The sequence below is a fragment of the Lepisma saccharinum genome, chromosome 2 (assembly GCF_977018435.1).
Source record: "Lepisma saccharinum chromosome 2, izLepSacc3.1, whole genome shotgun sequence".
Taxonomy (NCBI): Eukaryota; Metazoa; Arthropoda; class Insecta; order Zygentoma; family Lepismatidae; genus Lepisma; species Lepisma saccharinum.
Window position 1 is genome coordinate 39,852,208 of NC_139230.1, and position 22,049 is coordinate 39,874,256.

The 22,049-nt window shown below is 39.0% G+C and overlaps 1 protein-coding gene across 6 annotated transcripts in view; it reads right to left on the bottom strand.

Annotated features, from left to right (window-relative positions):
• The window catches only part of LOC145984007 (epidermal growth factor receptor kinase substrate 8-like), a 265,201-nt gene that overhangs the window by 207,718 nt on the left and 35,434 nt on the right, over positions 1-22,049 (bottom strand). For 2 of the 6 annotated variants that reach the window (XM_083117309.1, XM_083117304.1), the window contains exon 1: positions 2,951-3,228. The exons of 3 other annotated variants lie outside the window; for them this stretch is intronic. The gene's annotated coding sequence lies outside the window, so the exon portion shown is untranslated. Of the gene's footprint in view, positions 1-2,950; positions 3,229-22,049 lie in introns of those variants that run through there. One more of the 6 variants, XM_083117308.1, reaches the window with a different exon arrangement.

Genomic DNA, 22,049 nt, shown 5'->3' on the forward strand with positions numbered 1-22,049 from the left:
TCTCACCTTCTCGTTATCTGAATCATCACAAATTTCCACACGAGATACCAGTAGTTGGAAATTTCATTCCTTGAAATGTGTAAAGCCTTGTTACGTTCGTTTTCTGTTTACCTAACCTGTTTACACTCTATAAAGTTTACATGAATGATATGCTAAACGCGATGCGATAACCAGGGCCAGAATAGACCTACGCTCGGTAGCAAAGGTTGAAAGTTCGGACGACCCGGTTCCAAGGGCGTATACGGTAGGGGAAGAAAAATCGCCGCATCTCAATGCCAAGAGACCCTGGCTTTTACTTACATTCATTTTACCACTTCATTGTTTTAATTTACCAGCCATCGGAACTGGATGTTGAATTGAATTGTTGATTTCAGTCCACTTTATGCACAGAAAGGCTAATTGGGACTAAACCACAGTTTAAAGTGGTATCCGAACCACTGTGCCAGGTGTCTCCACCGGGTATCGAACCCGGGACCACTTGCTTACAAGACGACGGCGCGGAACTGGATGTGTCAAATTGTTATGCAACGAAATTCCTTAGGTCCACCTTGGAACAGCGAAGGTTAAATATCTCTGCTTTGTATTAGAAGCATAAATAAACTGCAAGAATTTGCTCACCACAAGGCCAGGAAGAGATGTTTACAACTCATCAGTTAACCTGAGTGCAGCCACTCTTTTGCCTCTTCCTTGTGTTCAAGGGGTCCCAGGTTGGATTAGCCTACCTGAGCATAAAGTGGACTTAAACTTCAGCTCTTGGTGTCTTGGAATTATACACATGAAAATAGTAAGGTAGTGGAGCTGCTTTTGGATCAGCGCCCCCCCTCCCCCTTCAAGTTAAGGTTCTATGAGGGACAGAGAAAGAAAGCTGTTTATTCTTTACTGCTATATCTGCCAGCGACTGAATACAGTAACAAAAATACGGCGATTGTGCGAGTTTCAGCCGCAATGGTATGCCCAAGATTTTCGAAAAGAGAGGGAGAGTACATACATTTTTTTAGTGGTTAGTCGTCACTTTGCCATCATTAACCAGACAGATAGAACTGAATTGAATTTTTGTTTTAAGTCCACTTTATGCACAGAAAGACTAATCGGGACTGGACTTACAACTTGAAGTGGGATACGAACCACTATGTACCTCCACCGGGTACCGAACCCGGAACTCCTTGATTACAAGGCGACGACGCTACCACTGCGCCATAAGGGAGGCCCCCAACAGGTAGAAAAATCACAAAGTAGAAATAAGAGTTCGATAGCCTGAAGAGCCGCAAATGTTTTGATTAAGACTCCATATAAAACTATGCCCCTACTGTAGATATTATTCATTCTATGGGCATATAACAATACAGTTAAACTTTGTTTTCCGACATTCCTTCCTTTACCGGGAAAGGGAATACAACAAAAACTACTACGGTTAACCCATTTCTTCCAGTTCAAGCATTTTGAAGGTTCTGTGCATATTTGCCTTGGGCAAGTTCTAACACAGCATAAGAATAGATTAGATATCACATGATGAATATGCTGTTTCTGTGTACAAGTATATAACATGCCATTATGTGCGTTAAATCATGCCATTATGTGCATTAAATTAAGTATCGTGCACAATATGTTTTAAGTCGCCTTGTAATTAAGATGTCCTGGGTTCGATGCCCGCTGGAGGCACATAGTGCTTCGGACACCACTCTAAACTTTAAAATACATTACTTAATTACAAACTCTAGTATTCATATGAGAAAGCCAAGAAAAATACAGCCGGTTTCAGACTAGTTGAATTTCATAACTCATACTAAAATGGCAAATTACTAATATAAATTCAATTGAATGGGGATTCTCGATGTACAAGAGCCTCACGGGATAGTGTAGAAAATTAACATTTCGGATGAAGTTCCGACATTTATCCTTCAATCATGTATGCTATATGTCTCGCTCGGTGAATGAATATAGCTGATGATGATAATACTGGCGCCAATAACACACACATCAGGACAATCCTTCGCATTGACTAAACAAAGCATCAGCTCTGGCAAATGTACGTATTGAAACCCATTTGACTAAAATTGGAAAATGTCATGTAACGTCGTGATAAGACACGCATGCGGACTTTTCTAGGAATATCCTGTTCGTTGCCATATACGTGCTTGCAAGTAAACAATACAAGCTTACATAAAACGAATGTGTCCTCCAGTGTCACACGGTTGCATATGGGGGATATATTGGTTTAGACAAACTTGCTGGCAGGCCTAACCAGTCCACGACTTCCTGGTATGTAGGTCACGGCGAGAAACAAATTACATTTGCATAGTCTATTCGATGTCAAGTATACAGAAGGTAAACTGCATTGGAATTCTCAGCCTACTGCAGTTAGAAATAATGAATCTACTTCCGCTAAACCCCTATCTTAAATATCTGTACCCCAATATGGCCACGAATTGAGAGGCACTTGAAGCCGCACCCCACGTACGTTGCGACAGACGTGATTGCCGCAGGACTTTTTGTCTTCTAAACGCACGAGAAGGAATGTCTTTCAGGCAGCGAGCCTTTAGCGAATCTGGCAAGGGGCGCTTCACAACTGTTTATTCTAGTGACGTGTCAACAACACCACAAATCATGTAAAATGAATTTCATTGAGCTTCAGAAACAATTAAAAAGTTGAAATTTCCAGGTTATGTCAAAAATCATACAATAGGAAGTAAGTTGTCTAAACAGTTCTTTTAATATGCCTCGTCCCCAAATCTAGCTAAGATTTTTTTAAAAAACTCCCAAACTATAAGCCATAATATTATTACAGGCTACAAAAAACTTGATTTACATGGTTTATCTGGCATGGTCTTTTATGAAAATCTAGAGCTGTAACACAGGAATAATATTATAAATCTTTATAATCTTACTTTAGACAAAACAAATCAAATGATCTGCCCAGAAATGTACCTGGGCATTTCCTGAATTTACTTACACATTCAGTATTTGCTCCTTTCATATCCGGTTAACTGATTTCCAAAAACACTTGGACGCTTTCACCAAAATTCTGACACTTCAATAAAAAAAATATATATGTGTATAAATAACGCTACACTTCACTTTAACAACGGGAACACCTAACACTGACACCGATTATACCACTCGATTTGATTCTATACCGATGAAAAGTTCGCAATCGTGCAATACACCGAAGAGATACACTAGACAAGTGTAGTTTCTCACTATAAAGTTTACCTGACTAACGTTACATTACGATGAGTTGGCGCTGCTGTCGCTCTTCCCCGCTCCCCTCCTAAGCTGCATACCATGGTGGTAGATGGCGCCTGAAGCACCTGTGGGGCTCGTGATTTTTGTAATACCTCGGACGACTTTGATGGAGAAGCAACAGGTAGGCAACAGGTGTCGGTGACTTGGGCTGGTGTTATCAGGGAAGCGCTCGCTCTTCATTTTAGTTGTTTTGTAGTGCTTTTCGCACAGGTGTCAGACCTGCATGACATCTTTGGAGAGAAATAAAAAAAGTCCCACTCCCAGTTTGAACTGCATGGGTGCAAATTAAGGTTTAACAGTTTGTGTTTTTGTTTACCTATTAACCTTATCGATTTCTTACATATCTTCCTTGTAAAAATAAAGCTAAACTTCCTTCCGCAAAATCCCTTTGAGAGCCAAGGCTTGCCATGCTTCTTTTCATTGAATAACGAGTGACCTGTGACTTCCCGCACACACACGCACCAGTGGCGTGCCCAGGAGTTTCAGCCCTATATTTTGCCACCCATTCCTGCATTGGAGACGTTCTTCTTTTTTTTAGGAATGCTAGGCTATAAGAAGGGGAATTATTCCCACCAACCTCCACCTTAGGCACGTCACTGTAACACAGCAATACTGTTTCACGACACCCGCTTTTCTTAAAAAAAAAAAATCTAATTTATGGTCATCTTGGCGCCAAATTTATCATTACACTTTTAAAAAATATCCTTACACTCACACATATTGAAAAATCTCCTAAACCCTCAAGTATGGCCAGTACATCGAGTCCCCCAGTGATTGTTATTGGCTAATCGCGACGATGAGGATTAATGATTTGATTTTATTTTTGTTATTTAGCTTCGCTTTTCTGCCTCTTTTGGCTAATTGCGACGATGAGGATGAGTGATGATATGATGAAATTAATGAAGGAATATTCACAAAGAACGCCCATGCCCAAGCGCACTCTGCTAAACACTCTGCAACGGAGGTCGGCACTTAAAATCTGCATGACGCACATTTTGCAACCTAATGACTTTGATAGCATTTTGATTGGACTTTGGTAGAGGAAGATTATTTCCGTAACATCTTTGGCTGTTATGCATTTGAAGCATCGGAACGAGTCACAACTCTCGAAGCAGACAATTAACCAAGCGAGCCGCTGACGTCATCTCAACCCAGAACCTATCGCTAGGCCCGTTGCTCAGGTTCTACACGCCCACTAGGCTCGCTAGACAGATTTGCGCAGTTCGCTGAAGATGTTCCGAAAGTAATTCGACTCTACTAGCTTGAACAAGTTTATGAATACAAATTGTCAGTAGCGTGCTCAGGAATTTCGAAACCAGGGGGATGGGGGGGGAACGTACAGCCCTCGTTTTGCCATCTTTTCGTGCCTTTGACGTTCTTTTTTAGGAATACTGGGCCAAAGGGGGTTTACGACGCCCACCAACCCCCCTTGGGCACGCCACTGCAAATGGTTGCACAATTTACGAGAGCTCCTGCCTAGCCTATTGGGTACAGTTCTCGTCTTCAGTGCCAGCGGTCCCAGGCATGGGCGTAGGGAGGAAGGTCGAACAAGTCCGTCGACCTGTTCATTTGTTCATTTCAAGTTTTTTAAAAAAGAAGTAAGTTTGTTATTTTTATTGCTAATAACAGAAATAAAGTCCGTTAGTTAGTATTCGAACAGAATAACCAAAATAAAAATTCAGTAGATTGAAAAAAAAAAATAGAGAAAAATACAGGTACGTACCAGGTTATTTCATATTCAACCATTTAATACACATAATAAATGGTTCCACAGTTTCAAAATTCCAAAAATTATAGTTTTAGGTGAGAGGTCACACAACATAAACTTCATGAGTAAATTGTCCCCATGGGCGCCCGCAGGGGGGCACTTGCCCCACCTGAGATTTCTGGATAGAGTTAATGTAATTCGAATGGTGAATTTGTAAGTTACAGCAACTAGTATTATTATTTGAAATAGGGTTACATTTAAGCTTACAGTCTATTTACACTGATTATCTAACTATAAAAAACAGCTTTTTGTCCTACATGAATTAATGTTAAGTATACAGTTATTCAAATTGTATATAGATATACAGAATATGGAAATTACAAATGTATGTAATTTAAAAAAAATATTAGTAGTAGTAATGTAATAATAATAATAACAAGAACAACAAAAATGAAAACAATAATAGCAATATTATTAATAATAGTAATAGTAATAATAATAATCCTGCGGGCGCCCTTGATTGTCCCCCTAACTTAAAATGCCTTTCTTGAACGAGACGCGTAAAAGTTAATAACAAAATACAAAACTGCGAATTTCAGTACACTATCTGCATGAATTTTTTTAAAAAATAGAAACAGTTGTGCTGTTTGTCCAACTTGTCTGTTGGATCGAGCAGCAAAGTCTCCCCATTTATACAATACATACTAATACTAGTAATAATAATAAATTTGGAATAAAATTTGTTTATGTTTGTTAGTTTGTAATATTTATAATTGTATGATAACAATAATGACCGTGGAAATAATAATTATTGTAGGTATTATTTGTACTATTCAACTTTTATCAGTAGCTTGAGCACCCTGCAAATATTTCTCGCGACGCTCCATGGTCGCAGGTTTGATTCCCGTGTAAGCTCCAAAATTAAAGTGTTGAGCCAACATCATGAGGACAATGGGGAGAGCCACCCGAAAGCAATAGTAGCGGATGTTAAAGGCAGAAAACAGCTGGGATGGAATCCGATGCGGTGACCAGGTGTAACCCAACGAAAATCCGCTTGGCAGGACTTAGGTCCTCAACGCACTCTTTGCGCCACGGTTTTTTTTTCTTTGTTTTGTTTTGTTTTTGCATAATTTACCGTTTCAGTAGATTGGAGGACTATACTCTGAGCAAGCCCTCAGATTTTCTGCCAAACGTTTGCCAGAGGCAATGCAGGTGGTGACAAAAACAGATGATCCTCGACCTCCATACCAAGGAACTTGAGAAGCAGGTAAAAAAACTGCGTAAAGAACCCATACTATAAGAGGCAGCAAAAGAAAATAATAATGTTTTTCCACTTGTCAAAATAGGAAAGCAGCTCTAGGAAAAAACATTATTATCTGTACCTAATCGAGTCTTTGTTACCTTGACACTTTGCAATATAAAGATTACATGATAAGTTTTTGGTGTGTGTATGACTGTATGTGTTGATTTTTATATAGTAATTTCAATAGCACGTCTATGGAGGCCCTATAGGTTATATTACCATGCTGAGAAATTATTCATATTATGACATTTATATATGATAACAAACAGTTTGGCTACAGTTAAAAATGGCATATTTTCAGGACTAAAACAAAAGCTAAATTTATAGATAAAATTGTTCGCGGTAATCAAATGTCTTGGGAAGACATTCATCATTCAATAATAGCAGTAATAATAGCATTATTATTATTATTATTATTCATAATAATAATAATAATAGTTTTCAGGATGACTATTGTGTGGGTACTCAAACACTTCAAATGCTACATTCAAAAAAGAGAATAAATTGAAGCGAAAGTTTGGTTTGAGTTGGTGTTTTAAGTTCACTTTATGCACAGTAAGGCTAATCGGGACTGGACCTACAGTTTAAAGTGGGATCCAAACCACTTGTACCTCCACCGGGTATCGAACCCGGGACCCCTTGATTACAAGGCAATGACGCTACCACTGCGCCATGGGGAGGCCCTTGAAGCGAAAGTGTACTATAATTTCGGCATGGGTTCGATCCCGTGTTCAGTCTCCGGGAATTTTCGGCCTGTGTATAGGGCCAGTGGCGACCCACCATCGTGAGGAAATTGGGGATCTCCGAGTGAGTGAGCGTAATCTGGTCACGACGTCCTATGTACAGTCATGGAAAGTAGTTCTTGGGCCACGAGACCTACGATATCGTAACATCTTAAAGCCTGTTGTCTATGCAACCCAAATAACAAATTGTCGCTTGGGTTTGCCTGGCGGACCTGGATTCTCGGGAATGATTGAGTATTGACAGCAGCGTGAGTCATACCCCCAGGCCCAGCCATAACAAACGACAGCTGGGTGCCGTGAGACTACCAGAAAAAGTTTCAGGAATTGGTTTCTTAACAACAGCTATTCGTAAGAAAATGTTATCTTTATTGATATTAGAGTCATTGTCAAGAAAGTTCACTGAAATGGTGGTTTTCGTAGAATCATCATCGCGCATCACACATGCTGTCAATCCAGAAGTCCTTGAAAAAGATTGGAGTTAAAAGTAACTACTTGACAAATGATAAGACGAATCGATATTCATTAGTCCCAACTTAGAATTTTGTGTAAGACATGGATCATCATGTCCTATCATCCATTTCATAACTTCATTAATCATCCTCATCGCCTTTGTTGACGCCAAGTGCTAGAAAAGCAATATAAAATAAGCAAAATTAAGAAATTAATAAATGACATTTTCAGCAATTTCACGCAGCGACTCAGTTGCATGTAGACAAAGTTTCATTAATTGGGAACCAAGGGCCTCGTTGTGTTTCATTGTCATTTTCCCTCCACTTTGCCTGCCGCGATTAACCTGATGTTGATTAATGCACAATCCACAAAGTGCACCAAAGGTATGAATAGGTAAACTATGTGATATTATGCTAATTTAGAATTTAGTAATAAAATGTGAATTTTGGGGGGTTCAGTTAAGTGGCTGCACATCCATTACGTAATCGCGATATCATCAAATTGTACGAAGCGTGTCTACACCTACGTAAAGTGTCAGTCCCCGTCATATTCGTGCGCAGACCCTCTGATTAGGGGGGATAGCCTTGATGATAGTTCAGGCCGGAAAAGAATAACGTAATTTCATCTCACTTGTTTAAATTTTATTGCATTGATGGGTGTGTTTATATATACACCCCTCCCCCCGCCCCACACACACATATAAATACATACATACATATATATATACAACACACACACACACACACACACACACACATATACTTATATACCAACAGTAAAAATCATATAAATTGTCTCTCAAATCTGCGCGTTCCTTTTCCTCCAAACAATTGTTCATGCACTTAAGAGAAAACCTTTTAGCAGCAGTACTTCTCTCCTCAGTAATTTAAAATGCATTACAGATAACAAATTGCGAGCGAAGCGACCAATAAATTTTCAGATCCAAATTTTTGCAAAATGAAAACAATGTCGATTTAATATGGGGAAAAAAATTCATGGAGCGCCATATTTAGTGTTGACCACGAGACGAGACTTTGGCCTGTCTCGTCTCGTGGAAATGCTGTCAAATGCTGTCTCGTCTCGAAAATATTCGTTTGTCTCGGGACACATGATCAATCTCGTCTCGTCTCGAATTTTTAAAAGCCTGTCCCGTCTCGTCCCGTGGGCAACACTAACCATATTATTCTCTTTTACAACTTTTTTCATTTAGATCGTTTGGCGTCCAGGGTTAACACCCGTCGACTCCTAGCTACGGCTCTGAACTTGACTAGACTGCAAGAAAAGCAAACATTGCGAGCGAAGCGAGCAAGATCATTTTACAAAAGGTATTTATATTTGTATAAAATTTGAAATCAAGGGGGCAATTGCAGCTCTGCCCCCCCCCCCCCCCCCGCAGGTGCTCTTGGCAGTCTGGAAGAAATAATGCAAGAAAGACGTGAAAACAAAATCCATCTTGAGTATCCTTTTGTCCTGCTACTCTTAGATTCTGCTACTCTTGCTTTCCTTTACTTCCATGTTTGCCCCTAAAATTGATTCCCGTTCAAGGTTGTGGGGGGTTGTGGTTTCGCCACTGCACCCCCTTCCCCCGTAGTTGCTTTGAACTTTCATCGGCTTGAAAATACTTAACTTTCCTTAAGAGTATACTATAGTTTAATATCGGCCATAGGATTCATCTATCCTAAATTTTTAGGTGAAAATATAATACTTAATATAGGGGCATAGATGTCTGGAAGGGGGGCAAGGATTGCCACATCTTTCCCTTAGAAAACGAATGTCAACCAAAAAGTACGTTTTCACATGTATAATTTGATTTCAGTCATAATAATTTACATTAATTATTATAATGAGGATGCAGGAATGCGATAATGCAACACAATTATCGGGGTAATATGCCCCATGGAAAAATACCTTGCTTGTCTCTTCGTGGAAAAAATTTGCAGACGTCCATGATTAGGGGGGCATTTGCCCTCCCCCTGGCCCCCTGGGCGCACGCATATGATCCCCGTGATGGAAGATGTAGCGCAAAGCCAGGGCTTTAAGATCAAATTTGTTTTGTTATTGTTTTTATTAGTAATTACCTCAGTTTTCTTCCTCTGAAGTTAAATTATTCATGACGACGATTTATGATTACATTAAAGACAAGAATGAACATACACAATGAACCCATTTTGGTCGGAACTCGAACTCGGAACCTTGTTCGGCAAGAAATACAAATATCCATAAGGCATGAGTGTTTCATTGGAGATGTTCCTCTACTTCCGTCATTTTATCACTAATATATTTCTTTAATATACAATAATAAATCACAACTACCTAAAAATAAATATTATTTTGAATTTTCACGTGCATATGTTTTTTTTACGGTTAGAGTGTGAACTGGCACCTTTTTATTTAGATTGTTCTTTATGTTTCGTGTGTAGTTAAAGATAGGAAAAATGCTTGAGGAACGATTAGGGCTATAAGAATTCCGCCCGTGACAGAGTGGTTAGCAGAGTGCGCTACGATGTCTGATGTCTTGGGTTCGAATCCCGTCGTGCGTATGGGTGTTCTTTGTGAGTGCTCCTTCATTAATTTCATCATATCACTCATCTTCGTCGTCGCGATTAGCAAGAGGTGAAAGAAAAACGACGCTAAATAAGAAAATAAAAATACTTATAAGAATCATTCTTATTTCCGGACGTGTCCTACATTTTATAGTTGTGTCTGGCCTCCGGAAGGAATTTGAAAGAAATCTCAAATGCCTTATACGTATTTTGGGCATCACGTAACTTCAAATTAGATGGAGAAACAGAAAAACTGAGGGGAGTCTAAGATAACGTGGTTCCTTGGAGAAGTATGCTTAAATCAAAGTGTGTGCATGGTTGATACTGGATGTTCGGAAAAGCTCAGAAATTACTTCACGATTTTCTAGATCCGGAAAAGTCCGGATATATGTATAAAAATGCTTACTTTGTGAAGTTTTATCGATATAAGTGTCGGTAATTTGTTCGAAGTAACAAGTAATTATTCTCCTTATTGGAGAAATAAGGCACACAGTTCTGTTTTTTCCCAGTGTATAGTAGTTTTTTACATATTAATAAACAAGAACTTCCAGACTTTGTTTACGAAATTGTGATTTTTTTTCCTTCCCGAATTCATGGATTGTTTTCTCTTCCTGGCCCCACATCGACGAAAAACGTTCTGTCTTTCATACACAAGTTGAAATCACATACAGCCGTTCTATTAATTAGCAGTTGAGGAATTTTCAACTCAACCGTTCACTTCAACATTAATTTTTGAGCTGAAGATGTCATACTCTTGTTATATGCTAAGATGTCCTAGTAAATACGTTCGTGTCCAACATTTTGAGACAATTTGTCTTACTCTCCGCTGAAGAGCGATCTGATAGCCCTATGCGTGATGAGAACAGTTTTTACTCAATTTCTGATTTAATTCATTCCAGCATTTCCTTCAACTTCTATTACCTTGTTATTGCCTCCAATGCTTACACAACCTTTCCTTCGTGCTCGACCTTTGGGTTCAGAAATGTTTACAACACCCCCATCTCCCTCGTGTAAATAGCAGGAGGCAACAACACACTGGAAGACCATAATGTATACAACTTGTTTACTACATATTTTACGAAAATATTAGAATGTTACCTTGATATAACTGTGGATTAGAACGAACGAAATAAAATACCTATTTTATACGCACACTGGAACGAGCGCAGGCCTGCTGTGAGTCACTCTGGCAGTGAAGGTCACTGATCGAAGCAGTTGGTGCTTGCTTCCTACAAACAGACGCCTTATCTTTCCTCAAGGAAACACGGAAATCTTCGTTACTTTTTTTCGCCAGACTAATGGTGAACATTTACAGGAACGTAAGGAGTAGTATCGTATTCTATTGGAATTAGATTTCGTGGTGTTTAAAAGATATCATAACAATATGTAAATCTCTTTTGTGACCTACACTGAACTTATTTTAAAGTTTCATTGACATGTGAAAGCGGAAATTTAGAGATCCTTCTTCCTTACGATTTCTAAACAACCGAAGAGTGTGGTGAACGTGAAACTACTTATTGTTCGCAACAACGATATGTATTATACAAATGGTCTCTAATCAAAAACCCTATTACATCACAGGAAGTGATATTTAAAACAATTCTACCACGTATCCAACGTAACCAATATTCAGATTGATTCCAAGCTTCTGTTTGGGTTATTTTGTGTCGCATTTTTACCTCTTGCGATAATCGCGACGATGAAGATGATGGGTAATGATACGAATGCAATGCTACATCTAAGCCTCAACAGGTTTCAAAAATGGATCCTCTGGCTTTGTATAGAGTTACGGTGATTTTTATTTTTATTTTCATTTGGTATTTTAAGTCCACTTTATGCACCCAGAGGCTAATCGAGACTGCATCTACAGTTTAAAGTGGGATCCTAACCACTGTGTCTCCACCGGGTATCGAACCGGGGAATCCTTGATTACAAGGCGACTCCTCTACTACAGCGCCATCGGGAAGGATGAGAGAGAGAGAGAGAGAGAGAGAGAGAGAGAGAGAGAGAGAGAGAGTTACGGTGACTACGATAATGAAGAATTGAAAGTAGCAGAACGACTAAGCTATTCTTTTGTCAATATTGGGATTGTTAATGAATGTTATGAATGTCAGTTCAAATTGAAAAAAAAATAAACTAAAAAATTTCCAGAGTGCCGTTACAAATCGTTAATTTTTCTCTTTCCACACATTACTTTGCTACTATGTAGATATTTGCATGCTAAGATGTAGAAAGTGCTGCATATTCAGTGTGTGGAATTGAGATTTATTTCTGAGAATGGAGTGAGTAGTGGGAAAAGGATCACCTCACATGTTTGGATTATACCTCCCCGCCAAAAAAAGACACAAAATATATATCGGCTGTTGTTCTTATAAGGAAATATAACATGTATGAATTGTGTCAAGAAATATTGGAGCCTATTCACATCCCTACGGAACTTGGAACAATGCCCACGTAGAGATTGGGAAGTTTTGTTCCGACAAAATCGGGATGTATAGTAAATTAATAAGCAAAGTCCTACCTTGTGCTTTGCACCAAGCCATGAAGGCGTATAGGGGGTGTGGAGTTAGTGGAGTTGGGGCCCAACGCTTTCTTCATCAGGCCGAAGGTGGGAATGATGTGATCAGCACCACGCTCCTGGCCGCCTTACACCCCCCCCCTTCCCCAGAGTTTCCTCCAGGTACCCACTTTATACGACGCTGGGTGGGCACCGAAGCAGCTTGAACAGGTGGACAAAATCCCGATTATCCCCCGTCGGGGATCGAACCCAGATCTCTCACATGGTAATAAAACGCCCTAACGACTGTGCTACTGCGGCACATACAGTAATTAAGGCAAGAATTGTTTTAGCGTCTCGTTCAACGTTTTTAGGGGAATCATTTTCGGAGATATAACGTGTAGCTCTTGTCGGTTCTGCGACCTGGCTTGAGAAAAGGCGATTTTCTGACGAACAACATTCCACCTGACAAGTCACGTGACTTTCCTACATTTCCTGTGCCTGTTGGCTTTTGCATGAAAGGCGAGTTGCTCTTGAGACAAACAGAATCACCCGATCACCTAATGGTGCAATGTGTGTTGCCTACCCTTCCGGCATTATTTACTGCCATTAAAGTCTTATGGGGAAGAACTTTTTTCCACCACTGTACAACGGCTGGGGGTTGGTCGGGTCGACCAGGCGTCCCCCTAATCTCACTGCAGATCTGCACACCCCCTGGTGGCCCGCGTGGGAGGGAGGCCAGCTGTCGGTAGGTAAGCCAGGGCCCAATATTGGGCTGTAGCGCTATAGGATGTTTTACTATAATTTATTTTTGAAATTGAATGCAACAAGCGTCAAAAGGGAAGGATGGTTAAACCAGCCAGGACTTAAATCTACACCATTCGAAACGAAGCGATTAAACCGACTGAGATTGGGTAATATATATTGTAAAATATATATTTTACATCTCTAAGCCCCGTGCTACGACGCCAGAAGTCACTGGTTCGAATCCTGGCATGAGCATGTGTGTTCTTTTATGTCCAATCATCAATTGCATCATAACATCACTCATTCTCATCTTCGCGTTTAGCCAAAAGTGGCAGAAATGCGATGTCAAATAAACCAAATCAAATCTCTAAGCGAAACACAAAGGAAACTCGGTTCATTCATTTTGTAGAATTTAAATTTTTTCGATGTCGGTTTATTTGCCCACTTTGTGCTCAGAGAGACTACTTGAGACTGGACACACTTTATAATGGAATCCGAATTGCTGTGCAGTGTGACTCCACCGGGAATCGAACCCGGGACCTATTGATTACAAGGAGACAACGTTGGCCACTACACTATCGGGGACACGCGTGCTTGTAACTTAAATCGTGATCTCATAATTGTTGAAATGGAACATTGTAGAGTGGAAGCATCATCCTCAAAGAGAAGATATGAAAAAAGAAAAAAAAACAGCACCGGCCATATACTACAGACTATACCTTGCTCCAAATTCATTTTTGGTATATAATCTAGTACATATTGCTTTGAAAGACTTAGAAGAAGATTTTAGAAGAAGGAGATTTTGGAAGAAAGTAATGTCCAATGAAGTTTTAAAGGCAAGCAAACACAATGCCACACTATATTTGTAACCACAAATTCAAACCATAATGTACATTTATAGAACGATGGTCTCAATATCTTCTCTGTGAAAAAAGCCAACACAAACAAGGTAACAAAGTTAACTGAATAAATGAAGATCTAAGACCGTCAATTTTCGCTGCCATTCAACTACGGTAAAAAAATTACCATGACCGTTTTAAAGGAAAACGGCCATTACATAGTTACCGTAATTAATTTATCTTAAATGGTTCAGTTTTTAAAAATATATTAATGGTGCATACAACTATCTATTTTCAACCATGACGAAATTTCCAAATTTAAATTTTAAAAAACTGTTGCGTCCCGTTTTCGTAAATTAGCAGGCAGGCTGTTAAATTTTAACGGTAGAAGACTTTAAACTTTGCGGTGACCTGTGACAGTGCAATATTAATATGTATTTAAGTTCTACGTTTCGAAGATCATCACCTCTTTTAATCCAGATGGCGGGGATGAAACCTACGGCGAACCTGTGACTATTACTGATCCACATTGCTAACCACTACTTCATCTCCCGCAGTAGAGGGCACTGTAAAAGTTGACTGCAGAAATGCTGGTCTAAGACAATTCAATTTCACCTTGTAACCAATGGTTCGGCGGAGGCACATTGCACAGTGGCTCGGATCCTACTTTAAACTGTAGGCCCAGTCCCTATTAGCATATCTGTGCATAAAGTGGACTTAAAATAACAGTTTAAAAAATTCAAGACCCGTCAATTTCTTCTGCCATCCCGTAGTGCACCCTGCACTGCATTTTGCAGGCTTGCGTGGCTCTGGCGTCTGAACCTACGGCCAGTATAATCTTCGTAGGACTGTGTGTGTGTTGTCCTGCGTTTTGTCCTTATGTGCGCTGAGTGCCCTTTTACGGCCTCAGCTTTTGACCGAAGTCAGAATGTTTTAAATATTTTAGTTAACGACATTACCGTTAGTTGAGTTGTGGTAAGGGGCTGGATCCCGTATCATGTGACGGGTGAAAATTGTCCTTTAAGTGCTGACGAACCCAAAATTTTAAATTCAAATTCAAATTCTTCTGCCATCCATCTACCGTAAAAAATGACCATGGCAGTTTTAAAGGAGTAGCAGCCATTATATAGTTAACCTCATTCATGTAATTTTAATGATTTGGTTTATAAATATATTTATGGTGTAAGCAATTGTTATTTATAATTATTATCTGTCATTAAGTAAGACAAAATATTACATTTAGATAAGTAACGGTCACTTTTGGTTCTTGTAAATTACCAGAAAGACTGTTATATTTTAACGCTAAGATATTGTAAATTTGACGGTAATTCTGACAGTGTAGTTAAGTAAACGTCATACTTTCATGATTCTAGTTATCAAAATCATATACACGAAAGATCACGGACTATTTTTTTGCGGATAATCTTTTGGTATACACATGCAAAGCACTACGTATCCGCAACAAAATGAAATAGAGGTGAGAAGCTCATCAACACCATTGGGATTGTAACATTTGTTCTATGGTCATGTTCAGACAAAAACTGATATCCGGAATAAAGGAACAGTATTGAATTCAAATTCAGTAAGCGTACGGATACTAAAAATGAAAAGTAAACTTCTGAAGAAAGAATAATTCAATTTTTTGTATCACACGCAATTTCTCCTTTCATGCACACTGTATCACTTAATATACAATAATGAGGAAGTACATTTACCCGAGCGACGGGAAAATTGACGCCGTCTTTCTCAACTGCAGAATATTTAATTAAGACGCATGCAGAGTTGAATGTTGAAGCAGGAAACAGACATGTCGTAAGGAATTGTCTTTTCAAGTTTTATACGTATTTTCTTTATTGCGTGGATCGATTTTTCACTACGTATAATGAGGCATGATAGGATGGTATTAGCGCAACAGAATTTTTCAACATACTCTAGAATTTTCTCTCCCTGGTTGTTGACCAAAGAAAAAAAACGCAGCCCAACATTGACGTTACACTTAATTAAACAGACATTACGTTTTTCTGAATTTTGTACAACAATATGACCAGGCACTTCGTAATGGCGGTAAATGACTTAGGCTATATATACATATACATACATACATATGTATACATATATATTTGAATTGTTAATACACACACACACATACACACACACACACACACATATATATATATATATATATATATATATATTAAAGATGAGTGTACAGCCAGGGATAAGCACTCAGCTTATCCGGAACGCGCCTCTGCACTTCGATAACGCAAATTCTCTATTCGTCATGTACACACCTACCCACCTACCCACACTCAAACACACACACACACATAAATAACTCAGGATTGAAATATTTCTTGAAGCTTTCCTGGCGGCGAATATTGAAGAGTTTTTCTCGAGCAATCAGCCAGGTGATTTCCGGAAAGGGTTCCGAGCTTTCGAGAGCTAACGTCACTCTCATCTTCAGGGAATGAAGTGCAGAGAAATTCAGCAATTTTGAAATTCAGAAATTTTAAGTTTTCCCGGCCCCCAAAGAGCCCGCCGAGTGTGGGCCAGCACAGATCTGCGGCAACGCCTCGTCTTGTAAGCGTCCCCCTAAGGTTTGGGGTTCTCAGAAATGAGTACCCTTCCCCCTTGGGGCCCTCCATAGCATGCTTGTTAGGGAATACCTATAAAGCACACCTAGTGTGTATGCATAAAACGGTGTCTGCCGATGTGGCACTTACCGGAAGTATAATTAGAAGGCGAAAGTGAAGGCGAAGATAGAAGAGAAGTGCAGAGAGAAAAAAAAAAGAAAAAACCTCGCCCCCAAAGGACTGCGAGGATGAGTGGCGCCCGACCTAGGTCAACCGGCAACCACACCGAAAGGTGCAGACCTCGCCTGAGACACTAATGCACTCTCCAAGCACATTATAGCCCCATGGCTAGTCTTTTGCCTATACTCCTTTACCGGAATGTCTGGAGTAAGAGAACGCGAACGCGTCCTGCGCGCACGTTGCGGTGTGTGCCTCGTCCAATAAACGCGCGGGAGGGGGGCGACTAGACTGGTCATTCGCGGTCCAGTAGTTCTGTGGGAATTCTGCATTCAGGAGAGCGCCGCATAGTCTGGCCCCGCTCACAAGCTTTCGCCTCTGCGCGTCGCTACTCCAGACATTCCGGAAAAGGAATATAGGTGCAATCTTCCCCTCAGAATAGATCCAGTCAAGCCGGATTTCTCCCTTGGGAAAGCTTCCATTCCATGCAGGCATGTACTAGTATGCAACTCTACCTACGTAGGATATCGGGTATCTAAACTAAATCTGGTTTCAATCCTGGAAAGAGGATTTTTACCAGATGGCGAAAATTAGAAAGACAGAAAAAACTACAAGAAACAAAAAAGAGAAAATGAAGGGAAGCTCCCGAGGACAAACAGAGATAAGTCAGGGTGACGTTATATGTATTTGGTGTGGGAGGGGTCCGGTGTAGGTGGCGGGACAATCAGGTGGCGTTTCTCCGACGTCAGCGCTCCCAGTCGACTATCGCTAACCAGGCGGATGTTTCGAATAGAACATTTAAACTAAACATGATTACCAGTGCGTAGTTAGAGATCGATTAGTTCATTGAACTCTCCAGCCTAATTATTGCCTATTTTTGTGGGAGCAGGAAAAGGTTTATTATCCATTTTGCCTTGACTCATCTCTCTCAACAGGTCGCTAGGTGCCGTGGCTTGCCGCGAGTTGATAGCTTCCTGGAGATGAGGCCTTGCTCGAAAAGGTTTATAACCATGTTTCAAATAGACAACAAAAGACAAACAAAAATCTTGACAATTCTAGACAACAATAGACGCTGTACGCAGCAAAACCTAACCAAATCCTAATTATCCAAATGAATCCAACAAAAGACGGCCTTAAACCAATACCAGACGAACACCAAACTTCAACCATTTTACTTCAAAACCACCCTACCCCAGAACTTATAAAAAACCCAATCATCAAACAAAAATCCAAACACCTAGTCTCACCTTCATCAGTCCCAAAAACATTACCCTCTTCATGAGAAAAGTCAGGTCCTACGGGACGATACTTAAACACCTTCATACCCATAGAGAATGATGATGATGATGATGGGTCCAGTTCGAGTTCCGTGTCCCTGTTGAGGTTGTCCTTTTCTCCGTGTATGGCTATTGCTTCTTTGATGAGAATCCTTTCAGGATTGCTCATTTATGGGGCGGGGTACAACAGTCATCCCCCGAATATCCTATATAGACACGTTTACCACTGATATTTCGAAATTAAACATATTTAACGTTAATATCTGCAATTCTTATAAATCTAATATAATGTTTGAGACACATCTGAGGTATATATGTTTTTATGTACAGCGTAGAATGAAACAAATTTGTAAGTCCTTCATAAGTATGTTAATAAAAGGAAACAAGACCTTTATTCAAAACAAAGCTTTGACATTACAGTTATCGCCGTGTTGCTTTACCAGGAAATAAATTATACAATGAGATCACAAGAAATGTTGTGATATATTTATTCTACCAAAGTGGAGGAAAATATGAAATGACAGAACCACCACTTAATATTAAATTTGCTAAAAGCAATATGACTTTATCATACTTATGAATTTATCATGCAGCGTGTTTGAATTATGTACATTAATTCCTTTCTATATTTTTCCCCAAGGTGTTGAGCGGTGGAATGAGATTGCACATAATCAAAAGATAAAATTTCCCATAGAGCCACTATCGTACCCTTGATGTTCGTAATGAGAGGTTATAATTTATCATATCTTTATGGAATATGTGACATTTTCATGTACATAGTTTTAAAGCTGGGTTAAATCTGTTATAACCCTATTATGCTTACTATGCCACTTCACTCAGCTAACAATGCGTAAGTGAGTTTATTTTCTGTTTATGAACTGCAACATTTTTGCACAGACTGTAGGCTACAAATAAAGTTTTGTGCACAGAAGGAAATCGGGACTAGGGAGCCGTATCTGATGGTCAGCGCCAAAAATCCTCCACTAAGTGGTTTTCTAACAAGAAAACAAGCTAATGCAACATTAAGACCACCATAATTGGTTTCTTGAAGTAGTTTATACCGTCAGGCTACAAGAACAGCAGAAGTAGAAGTGGAGCAAAATTACAGATAAATAGATGTGTCCATGGCCTTCACTAAAAGTGCCATCCCAGCAAACGGATGGAGTGGCTAAGAAAGTCAGAAGTCCAGTTAAGATTTAGACTATAGCTACAGAAGTGAACTGATAAAACCTAACTTCTTGAAACCAACAACTACCATTCCACACAATACCTGCTTGCGTTAAACATTAAGGATAATTACTCATCATTGTGCAAAATAAAAGGTTCTTTCGAAATATACCGAATCTTACTTCCAAATTTGGGGAAGTTCCATAGTAAATAACAACGACACAAATTCCAACAGGTGTAGTCAGTCGCCTAGAGGAAGGCCCACGCCTTTCATTGTATAAAGGCTAGTCAGTCAGTCATTGTTAATTTTGAAAGGAATTCAGGTCACACTTCTGCCTGGAAGCATCAGTGAACCACCTGGCATCAAAAGTCACCGACATTTCACTTTCTTTTTTTCACTAAGACAATAAAAAGACAACATTCTTTGCTTCATATATATATATATATATATATATATATATATATATATATATATATTGGACTGTTGGAATATAACAGATAACAGAATTTCGTCATCTTATAGCATCACATTGTAATGAAGATGCAGTATGAATTATTTATTTTTGTTTTCTTTTCACTATCTTCAATATAAATTAACCAACATAAATTTGCTTCAGTTTTTTGCAGCACATTTTGTGTAATGAATTTTGTGTTTTTCTCTTACGTTACATTGCCTTTCTGAGTATTGCAATTTTAAACTCATGTTTATTATTATTAGTATTTGTAATATCTTCCTATATTCATAATTGAATTTTTGTACATGTCTGTATATAATAACTTTTCTTTGAACTTGCATACTTGGTAGTAAGAAGGTAGATACATTTCTGTACAATAACTATATTATTTCGAATACTTTTACGTGTTTGCATGATATTATCCCTTGAAAAAATCAATTAGTCAGTAATCGTAGTTTATGTATTACCGCAGTCGAAGGTATGTATCTGTGTACGGAAACAAATCTTGTAACCTCAATTATGAAGGCACTTAAAAGCCAGATTCTCATCATGAAGCAAGCCCAAACAACGCGACGAATGAGTAAGATTTCCTTTGAACTTTTGAACCTTGCCTCTATGATCTGTTGTAGATATACCTGTAAGAGGAGTTTCTCTCCAGCATATATAAAGATTATTCTTGCATGCGTTTTACGTTTAACTTGGGTATACCCAAGCCACTAGCAAGACTGGTACTGTACAGTGTGTCAAGCTATATATTTCAGTGCCCAGGTCAGCAGAAGTGCATGACCCACTCAAATCCAGGAACTAGTAAATGGTTACACAGAAACCAGATTCTGTTCGGGTAATCGCGGGTGATTTCTTGATTACAGAGAATGAATAACGAGGAAATATTATTTCCGACACACAAAAATTGATAACATGGTGTGTCTGATTCATGTTTGAATTAAAATATCACAATGAAATCTATTATTTTTTTTAAACTTTCAATCATTACATCACGGTGGAAAGTTGAAAAAATACAATGAAATTTCACAAGTAATATGAAGGCTCAGAAAGAAGTACATTCTTGTTGATAGTAGGCGATGGTGTGATTAACGTCATTCTCCTGTCAACTTTAACACACGATATTGAAAAAGTTGTTTTAAATCTACTTTATTCTCAGATGGGCTAACCGGTACTGGACATATAGTTTAAAATGGAATCCAATCCGAACCATTGTGACCGGAATCGAACCCTGGACTCCTTCAATACAAAGCGACAGTCGTACCACTACGTCATCGGAAAGTCCCGCATGATATTCATAGAAGCCCTATGACATTGCTGCATACCAAATCAGAGATCAGCCTAGCCATTGTGAAAGCTGTACGTACCTTACATTCTGGACAGAGGTTGTTGTGTGTACGTAACAAATTTTGCGATTGCATTCCAAACGAAAGGTCATCCCACTTTCTTTCTGCGCACCTTTTTGTTTGACAAGTCCCATTTGCGTATAGGCTTATGGCATAAAGCCACCATGAGATTCGAATGCGCTGGCCTCGCGTCATACAACGAAAAGCCACTTGGCAGGGGCAGGCTTTGACCTTGTGTGTGTGTGTGTGTGTGTGTGTGTGTGCGTGCGTGTGTAAGTGCTGAATACAGTTGAAGCCTTGGTACAGAAATAAGATATAACATGCACAAATGTCATATTGCCCACTCCAATGTACATAATTAGTGTTACTCGGATAGTAATAAAAAATAGAGTGGTTAGCTAAGGAAAGCTCAAGAATCCTCCTTAAGTTGTATTTTGGAATTCTGAGTACAATCCTGGATACAATGTACGGAAAACATTCATATTGGAGGAAGCATTTTCTCTATAAAACTGTTTCCTTTAAGGATTTATTATTCTGATACTATTATCATTACTTCCGTCTAAAATAATTGCATATTCATAAAAAAATTGAAAGGTCTAAATTTAAAATGTACACGTAGATAAATAATATATATAATTATATGTAAATAAATAAGGTATAAATATACAAAAAATATACAAATATTTTTAATATATCAACCTTTATAACATCATTGTTCTCTGAAGCATCCAAATAATAATACCATATTTCAATATCGACCATGCACACACACAAACAAACGCACTATAAGTGTTTTGTGTGTGTGTGTGTGTGTGTGTGTGTGTGTGTGTGTGTGTTGTGTGTGGGTGGGTGTGTGTGGGGGTGTGTGTGTGTGTGTGTGTGTGTGTGTGTAAAAGTACAAAATTACTTGGTGTAAACTAGTTTTATATGCTAACACCATTACACATTCCAACATTTCCCAAGCGTATTATAGAGGAA